This window comes from Galeopterus variegatus, unplaced genomic scaffold, assembly GCF_000696425.1.
Source record: "Galeopterus variegatus unplaced genomic scaffold, G_variegatus-3.0.2 Scaffold5029, whole genome shotgun sequence".
NCBI classification, from domain to species: Eukaryota; Metazoa; Chordata; class Mammalia; order Dermoptera; family Cynocephalidae; genus Galeopterus; species Galeopterus variegatus.
Genome location: NW_007731140.1, coordinates 124,890 through 142,295, shown reverse-complemented (window position 1 = coordinate 142,295; position 17,406 = coordinate 124,890). Strand labels below are relative to the sequence as shown.

The 17,406-nt window shown below is 42.6% G+C and overlaps 1 pseudogene; it reads left to right on the top strand.

Annotated features, from left to right (window-relative positions):
* The first annotated feature begins 6,875 nt into the window (after positions 1 to 6,875).
* LOC103604196 lies at positions 6,876 to 8,233 on the top strand (annotated as a pseudogene).
* The last annotated feature ends 9,173 nt before the right edge of the window (positions 8,234 to 17,406 follow it).

The following is a 17,406-nucleotide window of genomic DNA, read 5'->3' as shown; positions in this document are numbered from 1 at the left end:
CAGCCTTCGTGTGGTTTCTCGCTGGCTCTTCATTCGTCTTAGATGCAACCTGGCCCCTGCACTGTCCAACCACCATAACACAGGGGCAGGTAGGAATATGGATAGTTGGTTAGTGGGCTTCATGAGGACTTTGCTTTTTCACTCAGCTACTTTTCCTGAAAGAAGAGTTGAAGACAGGTCTCTGTTCTTTGGGGTCAAACACCATGTGTGGTTTTTTTTTTTTTTTTTCCGTTTTGTCTTTTTTCGTGTCCGGCAACGGATCGCAACCCTCAGTGTCGCGCCCGTACCGGACCGGGACCGGCAACGGGATCGCAACCCTCGGTGCTGCGCCCACACCTCACTCAGCCAGTGAGTGGGAACCGGTCTGTATGTGGGATCCGAACCCTTGGCGGGAGGGCCACCGCCCTCCCAAGCGGCGCACTGTAGGAGTGCGCCACTGGGCCGGCCCCATGTGTGGTTTTTTGATCCTTCCCAACAACCACCCCAAATGATAAGAACAGTTGTCAGTTCATTTATTGCCAGAAGCTAGACCCCCTGACATCTGATGAAAGTGGAGCTTTTTCAAAGAGCAGGGTATGAAAAAATAGTGGAATTGGAAGGTGGGAATACAGAGGGCCTTGGTAGTGTGTCCATGAAGTGGTGTTCATGGTCTGACTTTGTGTTTATATTCTATCTCAATAAAAATGTTGTGATTTTTTTCTAGATTATAAAAGAAATATGACGACTGATGGTTCAGTACTTCCACATGTTTTCTTAGGCCTTCAATATTTATATCACACTTCTAACAGTTAAACGTTTGTCTTCTGAAATATCGGCTTATTCCATTGGGAAAAGCATTTTGGAATACATGTTAACCTTCTGTTGTCCCAGCAACCTCCCTTCGCCTTTCCACCCCCCACATGCCACTCTTCAGCTTTCCCAAATTATAACTCTGCTAAGTAAAGGGAGCTAGAGGTCTGTCTTGTCTTCTCTCATTCCTGACAGAATGTGACATGGAGCAAGCAATAGGTGGTTAAATATTTGAGCAGAAAGGAGACCTGTATCCACTCCAATGTCTCTGTGGTTGACAGACCTCAATAAGGCATGTCTAAATGTGAGAACCAGACACCATCTTTAAGGCTGTGGGAACCCAGGTAAAGTTTCTCCTTCATGAAGTTTCCCCTGAGCCTAGTTAAGGGAGGGATGGGGCACCAGCACAGAGCCCCCCACCTTCACGCTGCCCATGCAGGGCTCCACATTTCCCACTATCTAGGGAAGGAAAGCAAACTGGGAAAGAGATCCAGTACTGAGTTTCCTGCCAATTTTGTCCTGCAGGGCATTAAAGTTGGATGTAACTTAATATAGAAAAATAAAGAAATAGTCATCATATATGCTCTGAGTGTTGTGTAAGAATTCTTAACTTTTAACAATATATGAAAAAATGTAACCTCAATTTGCAAAGAAATTAAAATTTAAATGAAAAAGAATTTCCCCATTAGATTAGCAAAGTTTTTTTTTAAAGGGAAACACTCAATGATGGTGAGCAAGGGTCATTGAAATGGTGAAATGGTCACACTACACACTTTCATTAGATATGTAAATTGGTACAATTCTTTTGGCACATAATTTGGTAAGCACTAAAAGGCTTAAATTTTGACCCAGTAATTCTTCTACCAGTCTATTATTATAGTGGGAGTTTCTATTATTGTGAAATAATCAGAAACCGGGATAAAAATTTATACACAAAGATGTTTATGGTAGTGTTATTAACAGTTGTAATAAACATGACGTCACACATTTGGTAACAGTGTGATTCAATGTGATTCTAACAAGAAGGAAATGGTTAAGTAAATGATAGCACATCCATGAGATCTAATATTGAACTTTTTTTTTTGGCAGCTGGCCAGTACAGGGATCTGAACCCTTGACTTTGGTGTTATTACACTGCACTCTAACCAACTAACGTGCCAGCCACCAAGATTTAGTTGGTGATATAGACATTAAGGCTCTTCAAAAATATCATGGCTCCCTCCCAGATGAAATTAGAGATAAACCAACTCTTGCTGCATAAGAAACCACCACAGAATTTAGTGGCTTAAAACACTCTTAAGAATCTGTGGATTGGCTGGATGGTTCTTTTGGTCTGGGCTGGCTCAGCTGAACGGTTGAGGATGGGCTCACTTACATCTCTGGGACAGCTGGGACAGCTCAGTCTTTCTCTCCATTTGGTCTTTTATCCCCTTGGTCAATCTTTGGCTATTCTAAAAGCATTAAGAGAGAAAAGTCCCAATGCACAAGCACGTGTCAAGCTTCTGCTTATATTACATTTGCTAATGTCTCATTAGCCAAAGTCAGTTACGTGGCCAAGCCAAGAGTCCAGGGGTGTAGAAATAGACTCAACCTCTTGATTGGAGGATCAGCAAAATAGTGTGGTCATTAAAAAAATGTAGGTATCACACCATGTAACTTGCTTTGGCTAATAAAATATGAAAGCTTTTGAGGCAGATGCTTTCAGAGCCCATGCATGCTTTCCTATATTCCCCTTTCCCTCTTTCACAACACCAGATACCTTTCATAAGGTGGCTGCTCCATGTGGCTCTGTTTGGGAATGATCGAGATGAGCGGAGCCCCCATGCCATCCTGCACTGGACATGCAGCCTGAATAAGAAATAAACTTTTGAGATGGAATTTTCTGTTATTACTACAAAACCTAGATTATTTAAACTAACATAAAAATTATGAAGGCATTAAAATGATATTTAAAAATGAACTACTTATGTGGGAAAGAGTTCAGTATATAACTTTATAAACCAAAAGCCTATAAAACAGGTATATACTTGTATATGTTATATAATCCTAAATTTGTCAAAACAGGCAAACATACACACACACATATATTGAAAGGAAATATATCAGATGTGGTCAGTTATAGGTTATGTTTATTTTCTTCTTTTCTCTCTATATTTTGCAAATTTTCTATAATGAGTTTGTATTATCAAGGTAGATTATGTTATTTATTTCAATTACTCCCTACTCCCTCCCTAGAAGAGTATTATTCATCCCTGCCCATTGTCATGTGATTTACTTTGCTTCCTGTGGGAGGATTTTATGTCTCCTCTTTGCTGGACTTGGGCTTGGTCATGTGACATAATTTGGCCAATGAAATGTGAGTAAATATGGCATTTGCCATGTTGGAACAGAAAGTTTAAGATGCACCTTGAGTATTGGCCAGTTCTCCCTCTCTTTCCCACGCATGTCCCTTGGAAGGGCCTCTCTCTCAGCCTGGATCCTGGGATGAGATGACAAAGCAGAGCCAGCGCCTGGTGCAAAACCACAGCCCTCCTCTGCCTCCAAACAGCCTGAGGGCAAAATAAACCATTGTTGTAAGTCACTGAGATTTGGGAGTATTGTTAACACAGCAAACCTTGCTAAGAAAACTCATTTTTTACATTCAAAAAGAAACCTAAAACTGTGGCGATCGGGTGACTTATAAACCACCAAATTCTAAGTCCTAGCTATAAAAGATACTGCTTTCTTTTTATCCCATACCATCCTCTTTCTCTGTCTCTCTTTCTCCCTTTCAATTTCAAGGTGAAATACTACAAAATCAGGATGTCCTGATGTAAACCAGTTCATAGGTCCAAGGGCCACCTCCTCTTAAAAGGTAGCAGGCCACATCCCTATTTTCTGGAGATATACCAGGAGTTGTCACTTCTTTGGACCAAAGGACAGTAAAAAAGGAGCTCATCTCTTCTTCTACTTAAAATTCTAGAGGATATTTTAGCACTGGCATGGATTATGGCATGATTTAGAAGTCACTAACCAGCACAGAATTCTCATTCTGAATTAAAATAGACTTGTTTCATCCAAAACCTGGCTGTGGATATTCTCAAACTACATGCAGAGGATTGATCATTTATACACACTATGCTCACTTGTTCAAAGAAAATGTGTTTTTTTTAAGTTTTTCTGTAGATTACCTAATCTTTCCTGTAGAGTAACTAGGAAACTTACATTTAAGTATCTCAGTGTCCCCTCCCTGTCTTCTTCTCCAGGTGGTCTCTTAGTACATGTGTTTGTTAATTGTGTTGCTGTGGTGGTGCGAGATGGAACTCAGATCTGTGTCCTGGTCCCATGCTGCTCTCTGGATCTTCACCATCTTTGAAGAAATGATTTCCCTGTCTACCCAGTCACTCCTCATTCTACTGGCACCTTTTGTGGACCTCCATGGCTAGAATACTCTAGGTCTGATGTCTTTCAGTTCAGTCACTGTTGGGGACTTCCTGGTTAACTTGCCTCATCTCAGCTCTCTGGGGTCATATATTTCTTTAAATTATGGGCGAGATGGAACTCAGATCTGTGTCCTGGTCCCATGCTGCTCTCTGGATCTTCACCATCTTTAAAGAAATGATTTCCCTGTCTACCCAGTCACTCCTCATTCTACTGGCACCTTTTGTGGACATCCATGGCTAGAATACTCTAGGTCTGATGTCTTTCAGTTCAGTCACAGTTGGGGACTTCCTGGTTAACTTGCCTCATCTCAGCTCTCTGGGGTCATATATTTCTTTAAATTATGGCTAGAATCCCCAGCCTAAGTGGTCAGCCCTGCAAGCACCCACTTTGATAACCCTCTGCTGAGCATACCAGCTACACTGTCAACTACCTTCTCCACCCTTCACTGGTCCTTTGAAGAACTTCTGGACACTCTTCCTTCCACTTGGACGGGGAGCCAAGAATGGCTGAACTTAGCCATGCCCAATTGGGCAGCACGGGTTGGTAGAGGGGGCCCTTGGTTTTATTCCAATTGCTGCCCTTGTTCACGAGAAGAGGAATTTTCTGTCCTGCTGGAAGAATGTGAACTAGACCTCCTGCCCTCTGTCTTGGGTGAAGGTCATGGAAGGAAGTAGGCCATACCCAAGCTTGGAAGTGAGGGTTCTGTGGGCTCCTCTGAACGAGATTCTTTCTTGTCTCTCCCTTGTTTGGGAGCATATTTACCACCTGTTTTTCATTTCCCCAGCATAGAATGTGGGAGGCCAGGATCACAAAATATTCCCTTGTCATTCCCCAAATGCCTCTGAACTCCCTTTCTTAAAATTTTTGCTGCCATCCATGCTGAATTTCTTGAATGGCTGCCAGCACACACCATATTACTTCCTACTTCTGAGACTTTGCCCAGACTACCCAACACCCATGTCTCTTGGAAAACTTCTACTCATCTGCTAAGACACTGCCCAGAACTCTTCCTCTAAGATGCTCACTTCTGTCTTGGCACTTTGTATGTTAAACTTAGTCAAAGAGACCTTTTGTGTCTGTCTTTATCATAAGAATACAAGGTCCTGAGGGGCACGGATCCTATCAGAAGCATCCTTGTTGCTTGGCACATGGATCTCTCTGTATTTCTTACAACTGCATGTGAATCTACAGTTATTTCAGAATGAAAAATTGAATAATAATTTTTTTAAAACTCTAAGTGAACAAAGCTCATCATTCTCTAAAGCTCTCTGGTGACCCCCTGGTAAAAAACCAGAGTTCAACGTAAATCCAAGGCCTTTAGGAAGCTGCCATTTCCAAATAAGGATGGATGTTTCAAACTATTAGTGGTTGAGTGTCCTGTGCTCCATTTGTCCTCAGAACCATCAAGTCTGAAAGGCTTTGAGGAATGTTGGGATACCTGCTAATAGTTAGAAATTATGCCAGTTATAAAAAGGAGATCTTTTAAATTATCTGGGCAGATAAATTAGGAAAAATGGCCTCCTCTAGGCTTTGTGGTTGGATAATGTCTTTATGTAAAATACAAGTATGGTGCCCCTTCCTCCAGGTGCTTTGATCATACCAACAGGCTTAGAGAGGGGTGCAAGACAAGTTTCAGCACCCTCTCTTTCTCCCAGCCCTGCATTCTTGGGTAAGGCATAACCTAAAAACCCAGCAGCCCAGGCCTGAGTATTTTTCTAGGTTTGCCACCTGATTTCAAAGGGCTAACTTTCATGTTTTCATCCACTTGGAGTGTCTGCCCATGTTGAAATATGTCCTGTGTGTAGCAAAAACTTAGTATTTTCTGTTAATTATCTTAAGCAAGTCAATGTAGGTAAAGAATTAGTGTATGGCTTGTTCTCCACAAAAATCAGTTCTTTTTTAGTGAATATACCCTTTGTCTGTCCTTTTGGGCTGTTATAACAAAATGCCATAAACTGGGTGGCTTACAAACAGCAGAAACTTATTTCTCACAGTTCTGGAGGCTGGGAAGTCTAAGATCAAGATGCTGGCATATTTGGAGTCTGCTGAGGGCCTGCTTCCTGATTAATAGATGATGCCTTCTTGCCATGACCTCACATGTCAGAAGGAAACTTATTTCTCACAGTTCTGGAGGCTGGGAAGTCTAAGATCAAGATGCTGGCATATTTGGTGTCTGCTGAGGGCCTGCTTCCTGATTAATAGATGATGCCTTCTTGCCATGACCTCACATGTCAGAAGAGACAAGGGGGCTCTTTGGGGCCTCTTTTATAAGGGTACTAATTCCAGTCATGAGGGCTCCACTGTCCTGACTAAATCACTTCCCAAAGGCCTCACCAACCATCACCTTGGGGTTTAAGATTTTAACGTATAATTTGTGGGGGGACATAAACATTCAGATCATAGCACCCTCCTTTTGGGTTTGTTCCTCATGGAAGTTCTTGTCAGGATAACATCTTCTGCGGGGGCTTCTTTTTTCCCTGAAGAGTAAAAGTGAGGATCTGGGAACCAGTTTTGGCCTCCATTATGTATCTCAAAGGAGTGGCTCTACAGGACTTTGCTAAGCAGGCAAAAATGTGTATCTTAGTTAAGATTATAGCTTTTTGGCAACAGGTTTGCCACCAGAACACAGATGTTATGAAAACCATTGCTAAATCAAAGCCAAAATGGGAAAGGGAAAGGCTCATATCAACATCATTGTCATTGGACATGTAGATTTGGGCAAGTCCACCATTACTGGCCATCTGATCTACAAATGTGGTAGGATAACAAAGGAACCATCGAAAAATTTGAAAAGGAGGCTTCTGAGATGGGAGAGGGCTCTTTCAAGTATGCATGGGTCTTGGATAAACTGCAAGCTGAACATGAGTGTGGCATCACTATTGATATCTCACTGTGGAAATTTGAGACCAGCAAGTATTACGTGACTATCACTGCTGCCTTGGACACAGAGACTTTCTCAAAAACATGATTACAGGCCCATCTGAAGTTGACTGTACCATCTTGATTGTTGGTGCTGGTGTTGGTGAGTTTGAATCTGGTATCTCCAAGAATGGGCAGACCCATGAACATGCCCTTCTGGCTTACACACTGAGTGTGAAACAACTGATTGTTGGTATTAACAACACTGAGCCACCGTACAGCCAGAAGAGACACAAGGAAATCTTTAGGGAAGTCAGCACCTATATCAAGAAATTTGGCTACAACACCACATAGTAGCATTTGTGCCAATTTCTAGTTGGAATGGTGACAACACGCTAACATGCCTTGGTTCAAGGGATGGAAAGTCACCCATAAAGATGGCAATGTCAGCAGAACCACACTGCTTGAAGCTCTGGATTGCATCTTGCCACCAACTTGTCCAACAGACAAGCCATTGCATATGCCTTTCCAGGCTGTCCACAAAATTGGTGGTATTTGTTCTGCTCCTGTGGGCCAAGTAGAGACTGGTGTTCTCAAACCTGGCATGGGTCACCTTTGCCCCAGTGAACATTACAACTGACATAAGGTTGTTTAAATGCACCACGAAGCTTAGAGTAAAACTCTTCCTGGGGACAATGTGAGCTTCAATGTCATGAACATGTCTGTCAAAGATGTTTGTGGAGGCAGCATTACTGGTAACAGCAAAAATGACCCACCAATGCAAACGGTTGGCTTCACTGCTCAGGGTATTATCTTGAACCATCCAGGCCAAATCTGGGCTAGCTCTGCCCCTGTACTGGATTGTCACACAGCTCACATTGCTTGCAAGTTTGCTGAGCTGAGGAAAAGGATTGATGGCCATTCTAGAAAGAAGCTGGAAGGTGGCCCTACATTCTTGAAATCTGGTGATGCTGCCTTCGTTAATGTGCTTCCTGGCAAGCCCATGTGTGTTGAGAGCTCCTCTGACTATCCTCTGGGTCGTTTCACTGTTTGTGCTATGAGACAGACAGATGCTGTGGGTGTCCTTAAAGCAGTGGACAAGAAGGCTGCTGGAGCTGGCAAGGTCACCACATCTGCCCAATAAGCTCAGAAGGCTAAATGAATGTTATCCTTAATACCTGCCACCCCAGTCTTCATCAGTGGTGCAAGAACAGGCTCAGAACTGTTTGTCTCAATTGGCCATTTAAGTTTAATAGCAAAAGACTGGTTATGATAACAATGCATCGTAAAACCTTCAGAAGGGAAGGAGAATGTTTTGTGGACCATTTTTGTGTGTGCGTATGTGTGTGGCAGTTTTACGTTATTAGTTTTTAAAGTCAGGACTTTTTAATGAAAGCAACTTGACCAAAAATCTGTCACAGAATTTTGAGACCCATTAAAACAAAGTTTAATGAGAGAGAAAGAAAAAAAGATTATAATCACCGCAAGTGTATCTGAGTGGGGGTGGAGTAAAAGCCTGTTAAAGTCGCTGTTCACTGTGAGTGTCTGCAGGTGTATTTGCATCTAGCATTGCCTTTGATTTCTTTCCCACAGACTGTGAACACTTTGTGTGTAGGGACCTTGAGTTCATCACACCTGTCTGCTGGCTAACATGTGGGGGTCTGACACTGTCACACCAAGGTGGCACAGACACACACCTGACCAGTGACATGCAACAGAAAGTGAAGTAAGGTTTCTTGGATAAGCTTCTGGGTAGACAGGCAGCAGAAGGCCTGTGTACCTTGGGCTGCAATTACCCTACAGAGAAGTGTGTGCTCAATTAGCCAGAGCTGGACATACCCCAGCAATGGCTTAGGGGAAGCAGACTGCCCCATATGGCTCTATGTCTTTATAGGGAAAGGGTGGCAGAGGACATCTAGTACACTATGTAACACTGGGAACTTCCTGGTGGAGGAAGCAGCTCATTAGAAGATGGAGCCTCCAGAGACCAGCCTCTGGCATCAGCTTGCTCTTCCCTTGAGCTAACACAGACCTGCTCAGCGCGCTTCTTGGTAAAGTACCAAGAGGGCTGCGGGGATTTGTCTGCCCTCTGGCCCCGAGTAGGTAATTGGGCACTCAGTAAGTGGTGAATGAATGGGACTTTCATTGTTAGGAGGAAACTCATGTTTATTTTACTTAAATTTGCTCTCCTCTCACAAGCTGGCTGTGGTAAGGCCCCTTAGCAGTGGATGGGCTGGGCGGGATCAGAGGGGATTTTCTGTGCCTGCCCACTTCACAGGGAAGGGAGTGCACAGATTAGCTACCATGGTTCTTCTTGTACCTAGATTTCTAGAATGGAAACCAAGTGAACTTCTCTCTCCTGCTGGGTAGAAGAGGTAGCTGCTGAAAAGGCACAGATACAGAGGAACCAGGCTGGACACGGCTTTCCACCCCGCATCACAGTGTGGGCAAAGTATCCCCCGCTGTGGCAAGGAGAACCTCGGAACCACTCTTGGGAGGGGTCTAGTTAGGTTGGCCATCATGTCACCTCAGTCCAGTCATCAGGGCACCTGGCAGCCATATGATAACCATGGAGTGCTCTTTTAGAGATAAATGTTTGAAATCAGAACTGTCACAAAGGGGAAAACAGTCTAGGATCCATCATAAGGAGTTCCAAAAGCCCCAGCATCACTGGAAGCTCCAGATCTGCTGCTCCTGGGACCAGCATGGAGCAGGATGAGACACCTGCTGCAAATGAAGACAGAGAGCGTGGGAAGAGTCTACGCCACAGGACGGCAGGCTTCCACAGCCACAGCAATTGGTGATAGGCCTCAGGGGTGAGGAGGAGAGCTGCAGCTTTTGGGGTCAGAGATGTCAGGACTCAGGTAGTGTGAGGGATCCTCACCATAGTGTAGCTAGCAACTAACCTGTGTCAGGCTGTAGAGGAGCAGGAAGTTGCTTTTCCTTCCATGGGCAGTAGGAGGCATCGCAGCTCTGGAAGGCAGAGGATGTGTCTCAGCACTGGGTGAGTCATTTCTCTCCTTCAAATTGAAGAGACTCCTGGGGTGGAATCAATCTGTGACCTCCTGGTGATGGTTGGACCCATGAACTTGCAATAGCAAGGATGAGCCTTTTCTGCTGAAAGTCAATACTACTGCTGTTACTACTGCTGTTACTGCTACTCCTACTACTACTACTGGCTATTAACCACACACGTTGCCAAAATCTGTACAAGGATTTTTTCACTTAACTCTCAAAATAACCCTGGGATGTAAGCACTACCAAGATTTAGGAATCTGAAGCTTAGTGAGGTTGCATGAATCGTTTAAAACAGCTTGGAGTGGTATAGCCTGGAATAGAACACAGTTAAGTCAGTTTCTCGAGTCCACAAGCCTCACCATTACTCTGTTTTGCATGTGCCTCAGATGTCTCGACAATAAGGAATTTATTCAGCCAAGATATCTTGCTTTAGTGAGTGCCATGTGGCAGAAATTGTGTTTATCCTGTTCATCAACGTGGTCCCAATGCCTAGTGCAGTGCTTGGCTCACAATAAGTACTAGACGAGTATCTGTGGAATGAAAATAGAGATGTGTAAGCGGCAGAAAACCAGCAGTTTGTACTGAGTCTCTTTCCTGAAGTGAGCTATGAATCATATTTCTATGACAGGTCAAGGGAAGGAAACTGTGACCATCAGACTATTTGTAATTTTAATATTTCAGATTCAAAACAAGCATTGTTTTATGATCAAAATGAGTTATCCTGACATTCTATCACATCTTATCAGACTCTTCTTTATTCAAAATGCTGTTGGTACTATTACTTAATAAACTGGAGCAAGCAATAAATTCCACTGGTCTACAGAGACTGCAGTTGGGTTCCCAGTACCAAAATGATTTTGATTATTGAGTTGGCATGTACCCCTAAACATTCCTAAATCAGTGGTTGGCAGCAGCAAGATTCTGAGAGAAAGAAAGAAAGAAAAAAATAACTAGCATGCACACACATACACATCTAGCAGCTTCAAAGCCTTTTACACATTAATGGATTCCTTATGGATTACATGGCTGTAATTGTGAAAGAGGACAAAGACTAGCGGGATGCTTATTTCTTTAAACAAAAAATTTTTTAAAAAAGATATTCCTCTGAAAAGTCCATTTCTCTGAAGAAAGTAGAAAAAAAAAAAAAAACCCTAACATAATGGAACTCTTAAAAATGTGTGTCAGCAATACAATAGGAAACCAGAATAAATGTAAGCAAGGCAACCACATGAAGCCAATCACAGAGTGAGTTCATCTGTACTCCAACAGCAGACGTAGATGGAGAAAACAACCAGCAGAACAGAGAGTAGCAGAGGGAGAATGCCAAATCATAGTAAGAGGGCTGGTAGGGGGCTGCGGTATGCGGTAGGAGGAACATTCTAGAATTCAAAACAACAGACGATTCATATCATATTCCTAAAATCTGCATAATAAAACCTGTTTATATTATCCTCAAATTAATCATTCAATTGTTCAAATTTCAGTGTCCTGGCTAGTGACCCACCAACCATTTCCTTGTTCATAACATTTTATTTTCTTCATCCTTTGAAAAAAATAACGAATGCGTTTCTCATTTATAAAGCTGCTCTGAAAAGTTTTCTTACGTCATGGAGGCTGGGAGGTCATTCTGGGACACTGGGCATAATGGGGTGGGGTGGGGAGGTCGTTGGCCAGGACCAGGAGGTTTTGTGATTGTGAGACAACTTCTGATCCCATTAGCTGATGGTTGACTGACATCTTGGAAGAAGATTTTGCAAGAGATGGGAAAGGAAAAGAAGGAGCATGGGAAGGAGGCCCTAAAAAGACTGAGGAGGCAGAAATGAGCTGAGTGCTCCCAGACTTGAGGAAGATTTTATTATTGGATGCAGATCTGTGCTGAGCCTTCAGCCAGGATCTCGGAGGCTGAGTTGGAGGGGCCTAGTTTAGGTTTTCTTATCAGCTTTGTACTGACTTTACCAAGCACACTGGCTCTGTGTGAAAACATGAGTTAACGTCCCACTTATAAATTAAGCAGTGATAATGTACACAGGCACGAGGGGGCAGCCCTTCCTGGAGGGTTAAAGATGATATTTTAGAGAAAATATAAGGAAGTACAGCCATACTTCCAGGGCTTACATGCCTGGAAATTGTTTCCCAGAGAAGTGACATAAGCTAAAAATAACTAATTCCAAGGAAGATTGATCTAGAATGCTTGGTGCTAGATATGTCACAGTTTTCTTAGCAGAAGTGAAGTACTTTGGGGGATGTTCTTAAGTTTTCCTTAGTATTCCTGTCAGAGGCAGAATACTGGTTGGGTTGAGTAGAGTCTAACTGATTATGTAATTTGTCACTGAAAACAGTAATTATATTTTGGAAGATTTCAGGAAGCTCCTCCATCCAAGCATGTGGGAAAGTGAGAAAAAAGAACAAGCTTTGCAGTCAGACAGCCAGGGATTTGAAGCTCAATGAGGATAAAAATATGTGCATAACAAGGTTTCTGTGAGGAGCAAGTGAGTTCACATATGTGAGGACCTAGCATGGTGTCTGGCACATAGTAGTGTCCAATTAATGTCCCCACCACCTTCTGTACTCACATCTGTTGATTCTCAAAATCTTTTTAACCAGTAACAGAGCCTTTCCTTGCATAATTAAAAGTGGTAATTATGATAATTAGAAGAACATATCATATATAAATAACATAGCAGCTGTAAGCCATTACGATACATTTCACCTTATTTGATCCTCAAAACAATCCTATTAGATAGGTACTGTTATTGACTCTATTTTACAGAGGAAGAAACCAATATTTTAGTTATCTATTGCTGCATAACACACTACCGCACAATGTAGTGGCTTGAAACAGTCACCCTTTTATTACATCTCACAGTTCTGTGAGTTGACTGCGCTTGGCTGGGTAGTTCTTCTGCTGCATGCGACGTTGTCTGGGACTGCATTAACTGGAAGCCGAACCAGGCTCGAACATTGAAGATGGCTTGCTCGTACGGCTGGGAGCTGGGACTGTCCACCAGAGCACATCCATGCTTCTCCATGTGCCTCTCAGAGGATGGTAGTTGGGTTCCAAGAAGGAGCATTCCAAGAGGGAAGAAATGAAAGCTTCCAGTTCACTTAAGGCCTGGGCTCAGAAACCTCAGAATGTCACTTCTGCCACAGTCTAATGGCCAAAACAATCACAAGCCCACCGAGATATAAGAGAAGGGAAAACAAGTTTCACCTTTCAAGGGAAGAGTACCAGGAATACACAGGGAGGGAAGAGTTGGTGACTATCATGGTTGGAGACTGTACCACAAATGCTTCGCCCAAAATCGCAGAGCTAGTTGTGCCAAGAGTTAAGATTCCAGCCACACCAGTCTGACTTCAGAATCCATATGCTCAGCCAGTATGCCATATACATACACATGACAATATATAATTAAATGTCAATGTCTATGAAAACACAATGAGTGCAATATAATTTCAGAGGACAGATCGGTACAAAATTAAGAAGTCTAAAGAACATAAACTGAAAAATATGCCCCCTTTTGTGCCTTTCCTCCCCATGTAGTGCAGAATAAATGTTAATTTTTGAAAGGTCATAGAAGTTACACATGCTAAAGTTAAATTATTTCTAAGTTTTTTTAATTTCAAAAATCTGGATACATTCATTCAAGCTGAAGTTCTCTGTGTGTGTGGGGGGGGTGAGGCAGTGGTAGAGGTAGAGGATGATGGAGTAAGGCCCCTGATTTCCAAGTGCACTAAGCACATAGTCTGTCTGCTGGGTACCCCATGCCTGTACGGGAGAGATCAGAGAGACTTAGGTTTGGCAGAAGCTTCCAGAAAGAGGCAGAATTTAGCCTGCCTCTGAAGTCTGAGTAAGAATTGAATAAGAGAAAGAAAGGGAGAAAGAGGAGGAAGAGAAAATATGAACAAGAATGAGCAGTGAGTAGTATACAGAGGATGGAGGAGAGACCAGACTGAAGTGATTTGGAAATGAGAAGGCTGATTAATAACTTATTTGACGACTGGAGCTAAACTGGCTCTCCATCTTCAGAGGTGTTCCAAAGAAGCACTGAGAACCAGATTACAAAGAATGAAGATTCTCATGAAACCCAGCCCCAGTTGTGCAAGCTCTGTTTTGAGCCTCGGCCTTGCCGACAGCAGATGCCTGGAGAACCCTCCTGGGACCTGGGTAGGGAGGAAGTTGCCTGAGGATCGCTCCAATGTCCAGCCCAGGAACATCCAGGCTTTATGTCACTGTCTTCCTAGTTTCATATGGAAAGGGACTGACAAGCATACAGCAAACCCAGTCATCCTAACCCTTCTTATAGTACTCTCTAGAGAGTTTATTAACCTGTCTTTCTTACATTATCTCTCTACCTTTACTTTCTGGTGAAGGAAAGGACTTGGGGATTTTTTTTTTTGAGCCATTCTGAGCAAACACGATCTTCAGATTATTTTCGTGTGAAGGTGACTTCTATCATTCTCATTTGCAAAACCTTTTCTCTTCACATTTGAAAGAAACCCAGTATGACTGCTGTAATTTTTTTCATGTAAATCACAAATATTTAGAATCCTTGTCAAGGGAATGGAAAAAAAACCAGATGTTTTCCCTTATGTTGGCCCCAAATAATACCACATTAGAAAACAGAAGATATTTTCAAGTCTTGTTAAAAAACATTTCCAGAAAATAAACATTTGTTGAATGCAAACAAGAACAGAATACAGCATTTTTTAATAATAGAGAATTTAAAGCTAAGGCATCTGAGGCCCAGCATAAGGTCACAGAGTGAGTTTGCAGTCATTAACAGAATTTAATCTCAGTTCTCTCAAGTCCCAGCCTAGTATCCTTTCTATATTCTGTGTGGCAGATTAATTGCAAAGATTGTCCCAGTCCTTTGTGACACCCTGTATCCCGATATTTTGCAATATGACTTTGCAGTTCCTCTCATCTCGAGGTAGACCATTTCCACACTTCTTGATTCTGGGCTGGCCTTGTGATTTGCTTTGGCCAATAGAATGTGTTGGAAGTGACGGTATGCAACTGCTGAGCCTAGGCCTCAAGAAACCTTGTGTGCTTCTGTTTGCTCTATTGGTACCTTACCACCACTATATAGACAAGCCTAGGCATCTTGGTCTATTCCTGCTGCTATAACAAAATACCAGAGACTGGGTAATTTGTGAATAATAGACATTTATTTCACATAGTTTTGGAGACTGGGAAGTCCAAGATCAAGGCACTGGCAGGTTTGATGTCTGGTGAGGGCAAGGTCTCTGCTTCCAAGACAGTGCCTTGAACACTGCTTCCTCCCAAGAAAACGAATCCTGTGTCCTCACATGGTGCAAGAATGGAAGGACGAAAAATGGCAAACAGTTCTCTTGCACCTCTTTTATACGGTCATTAAACCTATTCATGACTTGATCACCTCCTAAAAACCCCACCTCTTAATACTATTAACTTAATCACACTGGTGATTAAGTTTCAGCATATGAATTTGGGGTGACACATTCAGACCACAGCACTAGGTTAGCCTGATAGAGGATGAAAAGTCACATGGAGAAGATTCCAGTTACTCCAGCTAAAGCCATGTGAGACTAGCAGACAATCAGTCAACCAGCACATGTGAGAGAGCCTAGCCCACCTCATCAGAACTTACAGCTGATCACGTGAGGCTTGAGTGAGCCCAGCGGAGACTAGAAAAACTTCCCAGCTGACTCATGAGCAATAATACATACTCATTGTTTTAAGCAGAATTTGACAAATCTTTTTTTTTTTTTAAGGAACTGATAGTAAATCTTACAGATTCATGAGGCATAGGCTCTGTTGTAACTCTCCTCTGCTGCTATAGTGACAAAAATATGTAAATGAATGGGCATGGCTGTGTCTAAATAAAACTATATTCACAAAAATAGGCACCTGGCCCACAGGCTATAGTTTGCTGACCTGATTTTAAGCCATTGAGTTTTGAGGTGATTTGTTATACAACAATTATTAGCTGATACACTACATGATTTTGAATTGATATTCCCAATAAAGAAAAGTTAATGTCAACCAATGCATTTGCAAAAATAAAGAGGAGTGGCAGAAGGAAAATGTCCCCATTCGCTTGAATCTCACACCTTAACTGCCTTTAAAGTCTGTCACAACATTTTATCCTTTGCAGACTGCCATATAACTGCTATTTCAATCTTTCCAGATAAGATTTCACGAGGATAGCCAAATTTCTGGGGGGGTGGGGTGGGGCGCGAATGAAACTTACTCTGGTTGTACACTCAGTTTGCAAGCTTCTGAATTTGAATTTCAATCCCACTGAAACAGATTTCAGAGATGCCTGGAGAGCTTTTAAAGCCAAAATCTGTAGCCTCTGCTTAGTTCTTCTCATTCTGACCATCTCCATAACATTTAGTGTTTCTGACCACACCCTCCTTGAAATTCTCTCCTCTTTTGGCTCCCATATTGCTTCTAGTTCATTTCTTTCATCTCTGGACTATCAGCAGAACCTCTCTATTGAAAGCTGCTGTCTTCCCTGTACATTTCAGTCCTGAGCTACTTTTTCTTTATGCTCTGTACCAGTGGGGCTTGGTCAGGCAAATGTATCAGAATTCCCTATGAAACTTACTTAAAACTTGGAAGCATAATAGCCATTATTTGAAGAACTCCTCAGGTGACTTTGAGGGACATTCCTGTAGCAGATAGTATTTTCCAAAGGTGGCTCCAACACATCTCCACCCCACACGCCCTCCTGCAATGTAACTGTGCCATCCCCCCCATCAAGAGATAAAGTCTGTTTCTCAACCTCTTGAATATGGTTGGGCCCTGTGACATCTTTGACCAATAGAATGTGACAGAAGTGATGCTGTGCTAGTTGTAGGCATGGCCTTTTACTGGCCTGTAGCTTTCACTTCCTGCCATTTGTGAGAAGTGTGGTTATCTTGAGACCACCATAATATGAGAAACCCCAGCAACATGGAGCAGCTCCAAAGGATGAGATACCATGCATGAGTGGAGAGATCTTCTTGCAAGTGGATTCTTCAGGCCCAGCCACTTTCCCCACTACCTAGCCAAGCTCTTTCCAAATTTCTGATCCACAAAATCATGGGCAAAATAAATGGTTGTGTCATGTCATTATGTTTTGGGGTAGTTTGTTACTCAATAACTCTCCCTGCCCATACACACCTACAACCTTGTTAAGAGCCAGTGAAGAACATCTACCATCTACTTGGCCTTAACTTTGTTAAGAACCAGTAACAACCTATACTGTCTACCTGACGTATATGGATTAAGCCACTATCCGTGGGCTGATAGTTTGGAAATCTTCATCTTACCTCTTTCGAACTCTGGAC